Source organism: Bubalus bubalis, chromosome 3, assembly GCF_019923935.1.
Source record: "Bubalus bubalis isolate 160015118507 breed Murrah chromosome 3, NDDB_SH_1, whole genome shotgun sequence".
NCBI lineage: Eukaryota > Metazoa > Chordata > Mammalia > Artiodactyla > Bovidae > Bubalus > Bubalus bubalis.
In genome coordinates this window covers 117,173,774-117,193,844 of record NC_059159.1, presented here as the reverse complement: position 1 = coordinate 117,193,844, position 20,071 = coordinate 117,173,774, and positions in this window count along the sequence as shown.

Genomic DNA, 20,071 nt, shown 5'->3' with positions numbered 1-20,071 from the left:
TCAATAGCTGTGATTTTAAAGTCATTACCTATGTGTGTAAGAGGAAAAGTTGGCAGTGCTTTACAAACATGTATTATATATTTGTACAATCCTGCCTTAAATTAATATGACTATTTCTAAACAAAAATAACCCAGATGAATTGAAATATGGATGAACTCTTAAAGGTTATGCATTTATTCTAGTGATGGTGTCATCAATCTCAGCATTTTAAATATTTATATTTAGAATTATCTTTATGAGCCCAAGCTGCATTTTTTCTCTTCTTTGATTACAAAAGTAATTGTATATACTCTGTAAATTAGAAAAAGAAGGAAACCACTCATAATTTGATCACTTAGAAGTAACCATTTTAAACACTGTAATTTCTTTTATATAAATGTATGGAGGGGTATGTTTTCGTGTGTTATACAATGCTGTATGAATGATTTTACACTTAGAGTTTTATTATGTATATTTATCTCTAAAATTCATTTCTTAATTTTAGCTATCATATTGCATTGAGCAGCATATCTAGATTTTTGTTTGATATTCCAGCTATTGCCAATCACTGGATAAAAGTTTAAAAACATTTGATCTTTAAGTGGGTGCCTCCTTTTGATTGTCCTTGGTGTTGGTAAACATTCATCCTTGGAGTTGTCATTTGAAAATAAGCAAAAGGCATTGAACTTATGTCTGGTACAAAAAGTAAATGATTAATACAAGGAATGCATTTTGAATCAAATGAAGTGTGGTTAAAATGTAGTGAGACACTGAGACTGTCACAGACGGCAGATTCAAAAAAGGAGTTTCAAAATACTTTGAGTAATGGAAGCACTCACTAAATAAATACCTATATTGTATAAGGCTACTTTGAAGAAAAACGATCACTTCACTGCATAAGTTCTAGTGTGGCTGCCAAAAAATCAGACCCTTGACTTCACAGATGTTTTTAGACTTTTGTGCACACGATCACTTCAAAGTGGAAAACAAGGAATCAGAACCTACCATCATATGTGTGTAGAGGAGAAGGCTGGATGTGGTCATTTCCTGTATCCTGTCCCATTACAAAGAAAGAGAAAAGACAGAGAATGAAAGAAGGAAGAGAGACAGGAAGAACAGGGGAAAAAATAGAGAAAAGAACGAAGAAAAGAAAGAGAGGTGGACGAAGAAAGAGACTGAGAAGGAAGGAAAGGGAGGAGAAAAGTAGAAGGAAGTAAAGAAACAAAGGAATAATAAGAAGAAAAACAGGAAGGCAATTGCTGCCCCAATATTCTTGTAAAGTAGTTTATCAAGAGTAATGCTAGCTCTGCTTAAGAATAGTTTATGAAACTAGACTTCAGCTTCGTGCAGGCTGATGGATTCAACGTTTTAGGGGTAATGATACTCTTCTGTGATCTCTTCAATAAGCTGGAATTCCAGTGACATCAGAATGAGATTTAATTGGAAATGGTGACACATACATGGAGATATTCATTAGACATTGTCTTCACAATCACATAGGTTCCAGAGAACAACTTTTGAAAGCCAGTTTTAAGTTGATGAGATCCATTAATGTAAGTTAAACTATATACCCAGGGCTGGGGAAAAAAAACAAAAATGGGGAGAAGCTCATGCATTCGAGATAAAGCTAGCTGGGCAAAGTTTTCTGAATGCAAGGTCCTTAGAGACGAAGCACCCTGGCCAGAAATGGAATGTCAGTGCCTTTATTAACTGAGTATCCTGCTTGTCCTTAAAAAGTGTACTGTGGTGCAGAATGCTCCAATTAAAACCCACCACCCTCAAGGATACAATGCCCTCCAGAATTACAGCCTATCTTAATCATATTTTAATATAAAGTTCAAAAGAAAACTTGGCTTTAGAGATGTTTATTTTTCCTCAGATCTGGAAAATCCAGTCAGTACATTCAATAAATTTAAATTTACTATCACTTGAGTGAATGTCTTCTTAAAATTTATACCCACACACATACACACACACACACACAACTTCAGAAACAAAAATTGCTTTTCTGTTTCTATCTGAATGTATTACATGTTTCTGGAATTAAGTTATAGCATGTGAAATTCTTAGACTAGTGATTGGATTGTTACATATAAATAGATCCTACACATGTAACAATTAGAATGGTAGATATTGGAAGGAATGCTCATCTCTCCACCTCCATATTATATAGCAAAATACTTTTCTGTGATAGCAAAATATAGAAACAATGGCTTAAAAACTGAAAGAGAAACCACTATAAATCTGCCATTTTCTTAATTATGCCTTTCAATAAAAATTAAGGGAAAGAATGTAAATAACATAGTTATTAAATAGGATTTGTTTTGTGATATGTCCTGGGTTGAGCAAATTCTTTTATAAAATGCCACAATAATCAAGATCTGCTTTCTGGGAGCTCACACTTTGAGAGTACCTAAGCCAGAAACAGACCAATACAAAAGAAGTACAGCAGTTAAACACTATCTATAAACAGAAGAGGGAATAGGGGTTATAAGCAGGAAAGCAGTATGAGCAAGTCATTGATTATTGCATTTTTATTTTTAAAAAAGCATAAAATTATCTACCTTTTAAGATTTCAGTAACAAAATATCAGTAAGGTTATTAAAGGATACAGAACTAATGAATGAAAAATGGATTTCAACTCAAAGAGGAGACCTTCAAAATCAAACTATTAGCTGGGGTAGGAAGCGTATTGTCCTCCCAAAGATGTCCATGCCCAGAACTCATGTATGTTACTTTATGTTGCAAAGGGGACATTGCTTAAATAAAGTTTAACGATCTTGACATGGGGAAATTATACTGTGTTATCTCCTTAGGTGCAGTATAATCACAAGAGTCCTTATAAGAAGAAAAAAAAAGGAAGGGGGAGGAGGAAGGAGGAGAGTCTGATAAGGAGATGTGACACCTGAAACAGAGGAGGGAGTGACAAGGCCATAAGCCAAGGAGTGTGGGCAGCCTCTGGAAACTGGAAAAGACAAGGAAAGAGATTCCCCCCAGAACCTCCAGGAGGAGTGCAGCCCTGCCAGCACATTGTGGACTTCTGACCTCCAAAATTATAATAAATCTGTGTTGTTTCAAGCCACTAAACATGTGGCAATTTGCTATGAAAGTGGTGGGAAACAGTACATTGAATCTGGGGTTAGGAGGGAGTTACTTTTTAGAGAAAATTCACAAAGAATCAGACTCATTTCTCCAGATAAATGCTTTCTCAGTTCAGAAACGGTTGTTCTAGATGAATCTGTAATTTTATTATTTTTTTCTAATAGCTTTGTGGCCCAGTGCCACCTTCATACTAAGAGAAAGAGAAGAAGAACTATCCTTTCTCATACTTCCCCTAGGTACCACTCAGGATGATATTTTTTCTTATTGTTTCAGTTAATCCTTCTAAAGACTCTAAAATGGAAGTACAGAGTTCTATTTACAAGTGAGGTAACTGATTCTCCGAGAAAATAAACTCAACACATTTTAAGTTGGTGAGAGATAAATGCACTCATGAGACAGAGATCAGAATGTTGGTAACTCGTATTCTCTTCAGAGAGGAAATATAGAAGGGACAGGATTAGATAAATAAAAAGATAGATAAATAAAAAAGTTTTGGATCAAGTAACACAGAATTTTACAAACAGAAATTAGTGTGGCCAAAAGTTTGCAAAGTTTTGTCTAGAAAGTTATTAGGGAAAGGGAAAAAAAAAAGCCTTTTGGACACTTTACCTCACCTCCTGGTTTTCTCCTCTATAAAGGAAAGATAACAATAGACGTCTCTCTCATAAAGAATCCCAAGGAGCAGAACTGAATACTGTGACGCTGAAGAGCCCTTTAGATGTTGATTCAATACTCTGTGGTCTACTTGTGATCCCCAAACCAATTTGTGACTCATTCAACACTAAGAAGTTATCTGTTCTGAAGGAGGAAAAGAGACATTGTAAATCAGGTGGCAATCAGTGATTCCAAGCGGAATTGAACATATTCTTTGTCCAAATGAACAGAAGATGTTGGTGTGAATTGTGTACTCTCCATGAGAAGTAGATACAGCCAAAGCTGGTTACCAGCGGGTGAGCACAATGCAACAGCAGCTCCCAAGTCATCTTGGATGAGTGTCTCGAGTTAGGTCATCAAGCTGAATGAGGTCACCTACATAGAGTTTAGACAACTGCAAAGTAGAAAAATATGACCCAAGACTGGCTTAAGACCTCAACACAGCTACAGAGCCAATGGCAGCTGGAAACTCTTAAGGGCTAAATGCAATGGCGAGAGTAATTTTGACATCAAAGGCATCAGTTTGACAAATGAAAATCAAATTGGATGAACTTTAATGCAAACAGCTGGGTGTGATGCAACTTAAAGAGGCAGATTTCCTGGAGTCAGCCAAGCAGATTTATTAGAATCCTCCATACCTCCCAAGGAGAATGTAAATACAGAGTTTTTAATTTTCAAGTTTTTCCATTCCAAACAATGGAAGGGAGAGCATGGTAAGATAAATAATCTGCACCACTGCATTCCTTGGAATGATTTAGTGGCTATGCTTGCTCTATCTGTGCCAAGACCTTTTCTCTGGTCTGTCCACATTTTCCTCCCTTCCTTTCTCTCATCTTCCCTTCTAATGTGTAGTACATTTTGCCTTCAGGTAATACATTGGAATGTGGAGTGATTGATTCAGAGAGTATTTTTATGCTAAAGGATGCTGTTATTGGAAGCTCCTCTGAACGAATAGGTCAGGACTCCATGACACTTGGCATGAGTGAGCATGATAGATAAATTTGCTTCCCAACATGTGTTGGACAACCAGCCATACTATTAAATACATGAAGTGCAATGTGGATATACATCAGCTGTGGTTTGGACCAAAGTGTAGGTAGCTCACCAGTTGATGGAGAAATTAAACTCATGATTAAGTGGAGGAAAGAGAAAAAGTTTACCATCAGCCAGTGAGGTGTGCTCTAAGGAATGGCATTAAGGACCTCTGTCTGTTCTGCTCTGAATTAGTGAGCGACCCTTATTCTGTTATTAGTGGTTACTCATTTGAGTCAGAATGCGAATATCAGTACAAAGGATTCAAGTTGCTGGAAAAGGAAATACTATTGCAAGCCTTATTGCTCTAATTTCTCTGCTATAATAGAATAGAAGCTCTTGAAGATGGAAACACTTGACCATGAAGCATAGAAGCTTCTCGATACTGCTCATTATTGTGTCCCCAGAAATTTAACAAACTATAGGACACCTAGTGAGTGCACAACACATATTTAATATGTTAATGAGCAACATAAGCTAGAAATCTGTAAACAGGGCTTGACATGATAACACTTTACAGAAGGGATGAGACATCTATTTCATTAAGTCATCATTATCCATTTAACTTATGTCACAGGATGTGCAGAGCAAATTCAAAGCCGTAAAATTGAAACTCAGGATTAATATGGGGGTTCAAACAAACAAGACAAAGCAGAAAAAAAAATCCTCTAATGTGTGGTACCATTTAAAGAGTCTGTTTGCCTCATTTCATGACCTATGCAATGATGTCTAAGCAGCATGTAAGAGATTTTAAGCTAATACACCACTTATCGAGCTTTGCCGGTAGATCAGTGAATGATTTCATTGACCTGAGGCTTTGTTCTTGTTCTTGTGCCCTCTTAGATTATAGCACTGATGCGCTGAAGAAAGACACGCAGATGAGATGCTAATGGTCTCGGCAGTTATTAAGCCTGTTTTCTTTCTGTTTACTACCTGCAACTCCTGCTGGTTTCAAGTGTTTGGTTTTTCATCTGAAGATAGGTTTTGTTGACATAATAAGCTATTAAGGGCCAGACCTGAATTGAGGTGAAGCTTTCTCTGAAAATTCATGCTTGCAAATCAGCTAAATAGAATGTGGACTAAATGAACAGGTATTTGTGCCCAGAAAGTCTTGTGTGCAATTAGCTGATGAAACTGTAGCAAAGCCTCAGGAACTGAGACCAAGGAGCATTTTACTAAGCATATTTGGGATAATGGCCTTCAGATCTTTCTAGATTTTATAATCTTCTAAAAAGTATAAGACAAAAAATATGAATGAAGTGAGATGTTAGAGATATAACTTTTCAAACATGATTTTGCAACCCAGATGATGTATTTACTTTTTAGAACAGTTCAGAAAAGAACTTTATGTATATATGGGCATGCAAGTGGTACATGTATACATCAGGTATAAAATCTAAGCCCTGAGTTATGATTTATATTAGCTTCCAACAGCAAACAGGGCTGGTGAAGAACTTGGGAACTGGAGACAAAGTGTAAAACCATATACTTGGATATCAGATAACTTCAGCATCAGTGAACAGGGTAAGATCAACTTTATCTGGCAAAATAGTCTTGGATTTTTCAAACACATTGGATATCAGTTCATAGTAGCCATTGATTTTAGCATTAGCTGGGTGAAAGCAGCATTCTTCAAATAATAAATGAACTCACCATGTAATGTTGAGCAAGACTAGATTGGTCTAGATTTAGTTTTAAAATAGTTTCCAGAATGCTTAGATCCATGAAAAATATTTTCAGTTCATAAAAGCTGTCTTTCTTCCATTTTATTAAAACCTTCTCCCTTTCCCCTCATCTATTATTGCTAAGAAAATAGAATAGACAGAAATTCAACAAATTCAACTGCTGTGAACTCACCACATGTCTAAGATTGGTCAAGTTTAGGCAAATCCTCTGTGTTTGGGGTGAACTAGCTCCATGTCATTCTCAGTCCCCAGGGATACTGCTGTCTCTCAGCCACTTGGCAATGGATCTATTCGTGTACACGATGAGGCTGGTTCACCTCAGAACAAAATAGTTTTGAGTCAAAACATTTTTGAGAATAATACCAGACTTTAGACTGTATGGAACAACAACAACAAAAATCCCCAACAGATTAAATTTAAAAAGTGACTTGACAACAGCAGGGGGAAAAAAATACACAAAAGAAGGAGCTTAAAATCAGCGTCAGTCATTTGCGGGTTGTCCTGACTTTGCGGAAAGGGTTATCTCAGCAGTTAGGAGTTTGCTACTCAGTTCGCAATGGGAGCCAGAGAGGTTAAAACAGCTCATCACTTTATCAGGATTACTGAGGGTATGAGGGAGGCCTTAATGGTCTGGCAGTCCTTTTTGTCACAATTTAATGGCATATCGATCTTGCAGAGTGAACAATCATGACCTTCAACTGTTTACAGATGCTTTGGAGGGAGAAGGCTTAAGGAGCTTATTCCAGGGAAGCTGAGAAGGTTCAGCCCTGACCAGTCAAGTTAGGGAAGTCAAACAGCAATAAAAACATCCCAGTTTGGGGCAACTTTCCACTGGGGGTGGCACTTACAACTGGGAAGATCACAAGTGATTCAAGAAAAGCCAGCGGTGTTACAGGCAATCAATAAATCAACCAGGAGTGTCATTAACAAAGAGGAGAGGTGTGCTTGTGTGTGTGTGTGTGAGAAAGAGAAAGAGAAAACAGAGCCCGTTGCATCAAGCTATGCATTTCTACTGGAATCAGTTTTCAAGAAAAGCTTTCTTTTAGGTGCCAGCAAGGTTTGAAACCTTCACATCAGCAGGGTAGTGACCCTACGAAGAGTTAATCACACTTCACAAGACAAATATGAGTAAAGAACAATATGAAACAGGGTGTTTTTCTACATAACATAATTAACCTGAGGGTTGTGGAAGGCATTTTCTTGAATTCACATAAAACTGCCTGCTAAGATGCAGAGAACTGCTTTTCAAGAGAAGATAAATGCACTGAAATTAAATTCTCAGAAGGAGCAGGAATTGGGATGTTTATCTGCACCATCTATTTCAATGAATCCAGTCTCTAATAATGCTGGATGCCAAGACAAAGCTTTCAGCCTTTGTTTTGTTGAGTCTCCACTATGCCATCCTCAGGGTCCTGGTGGCTACACGCAGCATAAAATGTAACACCTTCCCTCAAAGAGTTTATAAGTCACTTAACCAGTCATGGATTTGCATATGGTTTCTGGCTATAAGGGTTTAACTCTTTGACTTCTGTGGTAAACTGAATGGTGGTCCCTTTGAGAAATACATCTACATTCTACCCTCCAAACCTGTGAATGTATGACCTGATTTTGAGAAAGGGTCTTTGCAGATGTAATTAGTTAAAAATCTTCAGATGAGATGATCTTGGATTTACTGGGTGGATCATAAATCCAATGATAAGAGTCCTTCTAAGAGACCCACAGGGAGAAAAAGGTAATGCGAATGGCAGGATGCAGTCACAAGCTAAGGACCACCAAGCACTGCCCTCAGCCATCGGAAGCTAGGAGGCATGGAAAGAATTCCCACCTTGAGCCTCCAGGGGGCATGCTGCCCTGCCAACATCTTGATTGGGGCTTTGGCTTCCATTGAAGAAATAATTTCTGTTGTTGGAAGCCACCAGACTGGTGGTAATTTGTTACAGACAACCTAGAAAACCAACACCTACTCTGACTCTGATTCGCTTTAACCTTACCTTTCATGTAGCTGACTTTATGAGAATACATGATTCTAGCCAAGACTGTAATATCTATGATGCAGTAACTAAACTGCAATAACAAAATGCATCTTTGTTGCTCACTACTAATTCGTTTCCCTTCAAATTTGTATATAAGGGATGAAGGAGGGCTGTGCAGTGGAAGAAGGGGTTTGCCCTGTAACCTTTTCAGTGGTCAGAGGAAAAGAAGCAAGGAAAAAGGCAAGACAGTCTTTACAGCTCTGGCATGTGCAGGTGGGGAGCAGACCCAGTGGTCATGCTGCACATCAGCACTGGGTGTTCAAAGTACACAACTGCCAACAAGCTAATAGTTAATCACCATTAAAAATGTGTTAAAATCTTGTAAAACATGTGCCACATGTGCTAGACACATCTTTACAACTGTCTCAAATTTTAGTTGCAGAAGGAGCTCAAGGTCGGCTTCGGTCACTTGTGGGTAGTCCTGACTTTGCAGGAAGAATTATCTGGGCAGTTAGATGTTTTCTACGCAGGCAGCAAATGAGAAAGGAATAAATGTTGGTATGTGCTGTGTGTAATGAGTGTTTCTGGCTGCCCAAGGCACAGCGCTGGTGACGCAATACCATTAAGTCAGGCAGAGCCATGTGGTGCTTACACTGCAATGGATGCTTTGGGACATGCTCAGAGGGATGAAGGAACATCCCCTCCGCTTGTCCAACTTTTACACAGGATGGGACCCAAGCTGTGACCCACCAGGCGTTAGCCCCACCTCCAATCTCCCTTCCTCCAGCCGTTCCTCACTCTGATGGAGACACGTTTCAACATACCAATCTGATCAGTTTTCTTCTACCTAAAACCTGACAAAAACAATAGTCTGACCATATGAAGCCACTAACTCCACCTCTTGCTTCATATCCTCCTGGGTCTTCGCTCCATGGAACTGCATGTCTGCCATTTTAAGCTATTTACATGATGTCTGCAAAGATGCCCCATTTTTCACATGTGTTAGTATCTTTCCTAGAATGTTCTGCCTGTTGACTCACTTGGCAAACATATGTATTCTTCAAAGTCAGTTTGACTGTTTCCTTTCATAAGAATTCCCTGACTACTAAAACAGAGTTCATTACTCTGATCTGGGCTATCATTAGCCTACGTTGTTGTACTCATAGCACACTGCACTACAATTTGCTTATATAACCATCTCTCATGATAGACTGCGAATGCAGAGTGTGGAAACTTGACCTTCTTTATGAAGGTCAAAGCATATCTACTGTGTCATCATTTCTCTAGCACCTGGCCTAGCACTGGACAAATAATTGGTGTTCAATAAATGTTTGATGAATAAATGAAAAAACCACTAGTCCTTTCTGTGATTAATAAGTTCTTAAAAGCTCTTAAGACATGTATGTTTACTCACAAGTCATTAACATATAGGAAGCCTGTCTCTGTACTTATAACATCTTTGAGGGAAGAGTTAACTTTTTCTCTTGTTTAAAAATTTAATAAGTTTAATAGTTTCTGATAATAAAAGTAATGCAAGTTCCTTGTAAAAAATCTGGAAAATGAGAGTAAATATCTAAACAGAATTCATCTTTAATTGCACCACCCAAAGATAAACAGAATTTTTACTTGCATGAAATAAAAAATACATCTATATGGTCATGGAAGCAAACAATTGTGACAAAAATTATATGTATGAAAATACAGATAACCACATATGAATATTCTCTCTTTCTCTCTCACACATACAAAAAACATAGCCATTATTTACATTAATTAGGTAATGCAGGCTGCTATAAAGCCCAACTAAAAAGGGTATAATAGCTTAAACACCATTGAAATTTAGGTCTCGTTTGTATAATGTCTAAAATAGGTGTTTGTGATCAGCAAGATGAAGGATCCAGACTACTTCCATCTTGTGGCTCTGCAGTCTTCCTAGCAACTTCCAAGATATCTATGTTCCCAAAGACGAACAAGGACCAGAGTGATTGTATCTGGGAGAATTTAAGGGACAGGCCTGGAGGTGGCATGGATTTCTTGCATTAATATTCCATTGGCTAGAACTCAATTCACATGTCCGCATCCAAGTGCCGGGGGAGGCGGGGCGAAAGACTGTTTATCTTGTGTGCCCAGGAAGAAAGAGAGTGTGTTGAATCATTCATCATACACCATATGAATGTACCATTCAGTTCTGCCATATACTGAATTATTTTATAACCTTATATTTTTATTTAAAAAATATTTCATTGAATGATGTAATAACATTAATCTTATAGAATTATTGAAGCAAGTAGTCATCTGTTTAGCTGAACTGTCAACTTTTTAAAATACTTAAAAACAATTCTTTCTTATATTATGATTATATGTAATTAGCCACATGCAAATCCATGACACTTATGTCTTCATTGTGGATTTTACTTTTTATCAACATAATATGACTCTACTCATCAATTCCTTTTGTCTTGGGTTCTATTTTGCTTTAAATAAATGCCATCACTCATGCCTCCCTTTTGTTTCCATTTGCCTGGCCATTGTTATAACTTTTCAGAATCACTTTATTTTACTTGTGTCTCTTATAGATTGTATGTAGTTGGATATTTTGACCCTACTCAAGAACCTTTGTCCTTAAATAGAGAACTTTAATCATTTTTCATATTTATTTGTTGATTATGCTGTTTGTTTGACAAATAAATTTATCAATAATAATTTGCTTTTCTAAGTTATTTTATCTGGTAAATTGAAAAAGAATCATTTTGTTTTAAATCCTACAACTATTTGTCTTTTTAAAATATGATGTTCAGTTTTCCAATGTCCTTCTTTTAATCAATGAATGAAGAAAATAATTTCTCTCTAAAAATGAGTAGAAGATGTTTATGCTTTTGCTTCCTCCTACTGACTCATACCCACTACTTAATTTTAATGAAATGGCATTTGTAAAATTTGAGCAACTGGACCCAACTTAATATTAGTAACATTTTCATTATATGTCTTTCTCACTATAAAAAGCAACCTTGCTAGCTATAGAATCATTGGGTCTTAGAACCAACAATACTTGTATTTCTGTAATGACTCCAGTCATCTTTATTTCACTAGAGTCAAAACTCCTTCCCCAATTCTCGGTGGACTTCAATTCTGAAGTAAGAGGTAATTTATACTGATCATTTCACAACAGATAGTTAGATTACCATGGTAATAAAGCTTGGACAAATATAATCCACATGGGACTCTGTGCCATTCATGCAACCTTCTTTTCATCATACAAGCTGTAATTCATGTCCCACTTCCATTGAGAGCCTCTCCCTTGGAGTCCACCCTCTTTTGTCTCCCTATAATATTCATGACTTATGTTTGATAATTAAACCATTAATTATAATCATTTATATTATCAATCATTATTGTTCACATGTTTATCTTATCTCAGCAACCAAGTAGTTATCTCTCTGATGGCAGGGACCAAGTTTTGCTTTTTCTGCATAGCGGGTCATTTAGAATGATAATGAACACTGTGGGCACAGGCTACATAATTCTTGTTTAATCACATTAATAATAAATTTCAATTGTTAGTTTCAGATTTTTTCTCTCCTTAAGTTTGCAGAAGCTAATCAGCAAATAGCAGCCTAGTTCAGATTTATCATGTATTTTTGATCCTCACTCTATGTACCTAATGACAGAAAAAGAGAAGGCAGAGGTAGGCAACTAATTGAAATGAGAAAGGAAGCAAATTCTTCAAGAGACAGAAATACTTACATTATTTACAATAACATAGCTAGGAAAACAATAACGATGACTTCTAATGAATGCTAAGTGCTCATATTAATTATATGAGATAATCTTTATTTTAAACCCATTTTTCTTCCTATTTATAAACAAGAGAAATTGATGAATATTATGGTTGTGAAATTAAAAGATGCTTGCTCCTTGGAAGAAAGGCTATGACAAACCTAGACTGTATATTAAAAAGCAGAGACATTATTTGCCAACATAGTCAAAGCTATGGTTTTTTCAGTAGTCATGTATGGATGTGAAAGTCGGACCATAAAGAAGGCTGAGCACTGAAGAACTGATGCTTTTGAACTGTGGTGTTGGAGAAGACTCTTGAGAGTCCCTTGGACTGTGAGGAGATCAAACCAATCCATTCTAAAGGAAATCAATCCTGAATATTCATTGGAGGGACTGATGCTGAGGCTGAAGCTAAGGTGGCCAGTACTTTGGCCACCTGATGCGTAGAGCTGACTCACTGGAAAAGACCCTGATGCTGGAAAAGATTGAAGGCGGAAGAGAAGGGGATGACAGAGGATGAGATGGTTGCAAGGCATCACCAACTCAGTGGACATGAGTTTGAGTAAGCTCTGGGAGATGGCAAAGGACAGGGAAGCCTGGAAGGCTGCAGTTCATGGGGTCACAACACAGACACGACTGAGTGACTGAATAACAACAAAATGGTTGTGGGGGAGAAAGACAGGGAGAGAGAGGTTTGTTTCTGATTTGTTCTGAGAACTATGGTACCACACTCACTGGCTACCCATTGTGGAAATACCTAGTGACAAATTTTGCTTTTAGATGCAACATCTTACATTGAAAACAGTGTAGCATTTTACACTAAACAGAAATGAGTTAGAATTTTGACTCTTCTGCTTGTTGTCTCTGTGACCTTCTCTGCTTGTTGTCTCTGTAACATTATGTACTATCTTTCTTCCCCATTGCATCACCTACAAACAGGGATGATATTTACATTGCAAGGCTCTTAGGACTTCTCTGGTGCCTACAATGTGGGATACCTGGGTTCGATCCCTGGATCAGGAAGATCCTCTGGAGAAGGAAATGGCACCCCACTCCAGTACTGTTGCGTGGAAAATCCCATGGACAGAGGAGCATGGTAGGCCACAGTCCATGGGGTCTCAAAGAGTCGGACACAACTGAGCCAATTCATTTTAGAATAATGGATGTTAGTGTGTAGAATGTGTTAGAATATGGTAGTTGTTCAACTGGTAGCTATTATTATTGTTAAAATAACTATCACTCATTATCACTCTGAACTCTCCCCATCTCAGGCTATGAAAATCCAGTTTTTCTGTCCAAGGCTCATCTTAAATGACATCTCCTTCTTCTCTGATATCCATAATTAGCATGTGACCAATACCTGTTGCCTTTTAATCTTAATATCTTCTTATTTGTGATATATGTTTTGCATATTTTTTCTCTTATCACTTATTTCTGTATTTATTTTCCATCTTTCTCTTAGTTTGTTACTTTTTTTAGGCTGAGAACTGCCTCTTATTTTTCTTCTCACCCTTTGCAGTCTTTTGTGGTGACTCACTCAGAGGAGGTCTCCAACAATATTTGTCAACTCTGATGGGCACAGCACTGTGTATTTGTTAACTTTCACAAAATAATTTAGAAAAAATTCAACTTTTTCTTTTTACCTGACTTTATTTTAACCTTAAGTTAATTACACTGACTTCAACATTTTTTGAGTTCATTCCATTGCAGAATTGTGTCTGTAGTTTCCTAGTTAAATGAAGTGGGTGAATGGGCAACATGATTTTAGTGCTTTTAAAAGGAAAGGTTAATTTTTTTTTTTTTTTATTCTTATACCAGGACTGTGTTTCTCAGTCTTGGTTGATTGGGTTGACACTCGACATGGTTTTTAATAATCACCATTGCTTTGAGTAAAAATGACTTCCAGTGAGCTAAGGAGAACTTTAATAACCTTTACAATATTATATTAACTGAAATAGAGGGAAATTGGCATGGTAAGCCAACACAAAGTATTTTATGAGATGAAAAAAGAAGAAAGACTGTACCAGAATCCTGTAAATAGCCAATAAAAATTCACCTTGTCTATGTATTGTCCTGGGAGACACAATTCCATTTACATTTATTAGAAGTAATGATGTAGTATCCTGCAGATAATTAACACAATAAAATGCTGCTAATTTCACAGTGTCATTATAAAATTTGCCAGTTCAAATTTGAAAGAGATTAACCCTCTGAGTGAGGCAATGACATTTCCATTCCCAGTTTGTGAATTAAATTTGAAAGAATGTTTCCCTTAGTTTGAAAGTTCAGCTCTCTCACCATTCCTGTGTCTTCTTTTTTTCTATACCATCTTTACTATGTCTTTCTAAAAATGAAGCCTCTGGATTTAAGCAAGCTAATTCATGGCAATTTTCTATTCTAGAGTGTCCAGGTTCTCAGCAAAAACACAAGTTTGTTTTGGAAGACGAATGAAGCCAATTTCCTTATTTAAAAGGAGGGATGGAAGAAAGAAAGGAAGAAAAAATAGATGGAGGGAGGGAAGGAAAAACAATATCAGAGGAGTATAGTTTCTTTGATTAATGAACTTCTTGTTGGTTCATGTAAGTTGGAAAATTCTTCATTAAGAAGTTGCCTTCAGAATGTATTTCATTTAATGGCAGTTACTCTTTAACCTTTGCTCAGATAGTACTCATTTACTGCATATCTCTCCTTTACAACTGATTTTAATTAGTCCCTCAAAAAAGAATCAATTCATTATGGAGAAAAGATTTATCATGCCTCATTTCAAATATTCCTACTCAACTAAAATCCTCTTAAAGAATATTTAATGAGGGCATGATATTGTAATTGAATGAAACCTTAAGTTAATTACAAAATTATGCAACCTGTTAAAGACAACTATTAATTGAATAAATCTAATACATACATTTATAAAGCTGCTAAAAATATGGTGTCATGCCCTTTCCCCTTCTTCCACTCCCTTTCTTCCTTTAATGATTTAGGGCAAAAGAACATATAGCTGAATTAAGTGGGACAGTCTCTCTTAAAAAGTAGAGATTTATTTCCAAAGCAAAAGCCTTTTGGTATCATCAAGGAATAAAAACAATAAAAAGCATTCAGAGAGCTCTTAAAAATGCTATTCTAAGAAAATTTTACTTTGTAATTTCCTCAATCTTTTTGAGTGGCTTTGTTACCATTGTTATCACTGATGCTTCCTTCACACAGCTGTTCAATTTGAACACTTTAAATGACCCAAAGTTTCTGTCTCAGGATTCTTCAGGTCACAAATGGACCTAACCTAAACTAACTTAAACAAAAAGAAGGGCCCTCTTGGCTAATGACACTGGATCCAGGGTCTCTGATGATGGCATTAAGACTCTCTCCAGATCTGGTAGTTTTTCTTTCCTTTTATGTGGCTTCATTCTCGTGCAGATTTTCCTCACATGAATACTTCAGCAGCTACAGGCCCTTATCCTCCCAGTAAAACCAGAGACGGAGGGCAAAAAACTCACCCTGGTTCTCTTGGGCAGAGACCAGGTCAAGGAGACTGTGCCAACCACCCCCTGGGACATGATGCTAACTGTCAACCCTCAGCAGAAGGATGAGCCCCACCCGTGCCAAGTGACAGGGCTTGAGGGGAAGGAGGTTCTCCAAGGGGTAGTCAGGTGCTATTATCAAAAACAACTGATGTTGGGCAGTTAAAATTCACTGACACTCACATGATTGCCCAGTGTGAATTCATTTTCTGGAAAGACTGAAGTCTGAAGAGGCTATACTCACATAGCTAGGTAGTGTCAGAAGTCTAGAATCAAGCTGGGATACCAGCATTCTTTTATCATTGATCTGTGCTTTAGAAAACTTACTGGCTAATGTGTAAAATAGCTAGCTAGTGGGAAGTAGCACAGGGAGCTCAGTGTAGCACAGGGAGCTCAGCTTGGTCTCTGTGATGACCTAGAGGGGTGGGATGGGGGTTGGGGGTGAGAGGAAGGCTCAAGAAGGAGGGGATATATTAATACATATAGCTGATTCATGTTGTTGTACAGCAGAAACTAACACAACATTGTAATGCAACTACACTCCAATTAAAAAACAAAGAACAAAAAGGAAAACTGACTGGTAAAATATATTCAGGTATCCTTTATCACTTTGACATCCCACAATTCTTTGATTGCTTGGAAGAGGAGGGGCTGGTAACTCTGAATGCTTAGCCAAGCACCAGAACCCTTAATCTCTGATGTCATTTAAAAGCTGTTTCACTGAGAATTAGCTTCAGCTATCAGCACTTTAGTTTCCCATAAGAAGAACTCATTAGTATTAATCAACTTTGGACTTTTAGTGGAATAGGAACTTTTTCATAAACTAAAATTTAATAACCCTCAAACAAACAGTTCTCAGTTCATGTATATTTAACTAATGTTTGCTTAGATGCTTTCTTAGTGCACCCATCTTCAAAAGAAACTTGTTAGTTAACAAGGGCAAAAAGTATCCTAGGTTGTAACAAAAGCACACAATAGGATTGTTAATAGACAATGGTGTACATAATATGTTACCAGGGAATGGCCCCATGAGGCATGTCATCATCACCCAAATGATAATCATCACTCCCAGTTGGAACATGAAGTTTGTGTACTCTCTCTGAAAAATTAGTTGTGTTACTAGGGTGATCACTTGTGCTTTAGATTAAAAATCTGTGGTTATCAGAAAAGTGTCTGTAAGTGGTTCAGAGGGAAAGCCTGGTGCTTGAATCTATAAAAGACCTCCGTGGGGACCAAAAGGCCCAGATAGGTATATAGGTGAGAATATAGGGAGCCTGACTGAGGAGTGAGATAGAGCTGAGTGTCATGGGACAGGCGGCATGCCAATTCCTACTTTTATTAACCAGAAATGAGAGCCCCTCACATGAGTGCTCTGGGACTTGACTACCTAGAACTGGTGCAATGGAATTATTCCTCATGATGGCCTCAGTTCAGTTCAGTTCAGTCGCTCAGTCGTGTCCGACTCTTTGTGACCCCATGAATCGCAGCACGCCAGGCCTCCCTGTCCATCACCAACTCCCGGAGTTCACTCAGACCCATGTCCAGGGAGTCAGTGATGCTATCCAGCCATATCACCCTCTGTCGTCCCATTCTCCTCCTGCCCCCAATCCCTCCCAGCATCAGAGTCTTTTCCAATGAGTCAACTCTTCGCATGAGGTGGCCAAAGTACTGGAGTTTCAGCTTTGGCATCATTCCTTCCAAAGAAATCCCAGGGCTTATCTTCTTCAAAATGGACTGGTTGGATCTCCTTGCAGTCCAAGGGACTCTCTTCAACACCACAGATGGCCTAGAATACAAATAATTTGAAAGTCAGAGGTGTTTTCTTAAGTCAAATTTGACCTAAAAATGACCGTTTTTTGAAGTCACAAGTGCTTGCTTGCATATTGTTAGTGAGTCCATCTACAACACAAATCCAGTGTGTGTGTGTGTGTGTGTGTGTGTGTGCGGGGGTCAACCTGCTCACTCTCTCTGAGAAACATCTGGGCTCTTCAGAATGTGGTTGGAAAATCAGTGGAGTAGATAATCTTTCAACAGCCCTCTAGCTCTAAGTGAGAAACATGATAGAGTCAGCTGGTCTGAAGTTCTTAAAAGTCTGGTGATAGCCAAGCTAAGAAAAAAATAGTCCTTATTTCTAAATATTGATTTATTTAAAGCATGCACTGACACAGTCTAATAGCCGTCCTTATCTACAACCTAGAGGCACCATTCTATGTTTGCTCTGACTAGTTTCTTCCCTTGGCAACTTTGTAAAAAATTAGTTTCTTTGTTGTACTGTCTTGCTGTAAGGCAGACTGGGGGAAAGTAAATATTTTAAATGGATTGGATCACAGTTTCCACAAAAACCCAATGTGGAGATTATGTCCTGTTGGTATGTCCTACTGCAACAGAAGGTAGAAAATCACATATTTAAAACTGCTCCCTGATTTATGGGTGAAATCTTTAGGGTGGGAGTGCCTTGGAGCAAAGGGGGTAATTGTTGAGTGTGCTGATTGGGAAGATAAGGGAAGACAGAAGGTAAACCTCCAGTTACACAATAGTTTTTTAGTGCATTTCAACTGAGAATATTTCATCTGCTGTCAAGAAAACAAATTGCTTAACCTTAATATATGTAATAATTTCTCCCACACATAAATGTCCTATTACTATTAAATCAGGCCCTCCTCCTTTCCTACAAACTTCAGCCAACAGTCTGTTGCATCTCATCTACTAGGCTTTGCCCTCCTTATCTCCCTCCCCCTCTGTCATGCTTTTCCTCTGATGAACAGAGTTGTCTCTTATTACTGGACATTTATATCCTGAAACTTTGTTAATCATATGATTTATGGTATAACTACAGTGTAGAATGTAATGGCAACCCACTCCAGTGTTCTTGCCTGGAGAATCCCAGGGACGGGGGAGCCTGGTGGGCTGCCGTCTGTGGGGTCGCACAGAGTCGGACACGAATTAAGCGACTTAGCAGCAGCAGCAGCATAGTGTAGAATATACATATTTTATTAACTAACAACCTTAAACTATCTTTTAAACTGTGATTACATGAACTAGTTATTCTGGATTGGAGCTAATCTGTGGAGGTAGGAAGCCTACTTCCCTTAATTTCCATTTTATACCAATGAAAATCTAAAGGAAGGAGAGATTAAATGACATGTTTGCATCTTCACTTTTGTGAATACTCGTTAAAGCCAACAGTTGTCTGTCTGTTTTCTCTTAGATTTAAGACAAAGATGGTAAATCAATCATTACATTATTGGTCAGTTTTTTTTTTTCTTTTTTGAGTAAAAGATAAGAAAGTATACTATGCAAAATGTTAGTGTTTTATAGACGTGTTTTCCTTAATCTTCATAACAATTTCATAAGGTAGTTAATTATACATCCATTTTACATGTGGCAAAAGTGAACTTTGAGTTTAACTAATTTGACTGAGCAAGAGTTAGACTGTTAGCATTTAAATTGAGTTGGTCTGACTATACTGTCCATTCTTACCCACTGCATCATGGTGCTTTCAGTGAAAACCAATTTGATTTTAGCACGCCAAATTTATTTGAGAGTTCAGAAAGGGCACTACTCAAGTAGAGTGAAACCAACACAAGTATTATTTAAGTGTTGATTGCTATCCACTAATTATGTGACTGCAGACCCAAGGTTTCCCTGCTTGGAGCCTTGTTTTTCTCAATAATGAGTTGAATAAGTCTATCTGTAGGATTTCTTTCAGTGCTAACAATTCAAGAATCTGTGCTACTCATTGAAAGTTTTAGCTTAGACTCTTACAACTCTATGGGGATCAAAAATTGAAAAATGAATTACATGAATTCAAATCCCCATGAGTTTATAAAGCAAGTCCACATTAAGAAACAAGAAGACTCTATTTGGAGAAACAAAAGGCAGAAAAAAGGGTGAGGCTCTGTGTGTATCTTGTATTGCTGCTTCACTACACAATCTCTCATCAGAACTCTCCTACCCCCAAGGGCAAGTTTGGGGAATGAAGTACAGATAGTATCATGGGTGTTACAGTGATATAAACAGCCAATTGAATTTGGCAATAAGGAGCTGATGATCTGAGCCACAGTCAGCTCCTGGTCTTGTTTTTGCTGATTGCATAGAGCTTCTCCATCTTTGGCTGCAAAGAATATAATCAATCTGATTTCAGTGTTGACCATCTAGTGATGTCCATGTGTAGAATCTTCTCTTGTGTTATTGGAAGAGGGTGTTGGCTATGACCAGTGCATTCTCTTGGCAAAACTCCATTAGCCTTTGCCCTGCTTATTCTGTACTCCAAGGCCAAATTTGCCTGTTACTCCAGGTGTTTTTTGACTTCTTACTTTTTCATTCCAGTCCCCTATAATGAAAAGGACATCT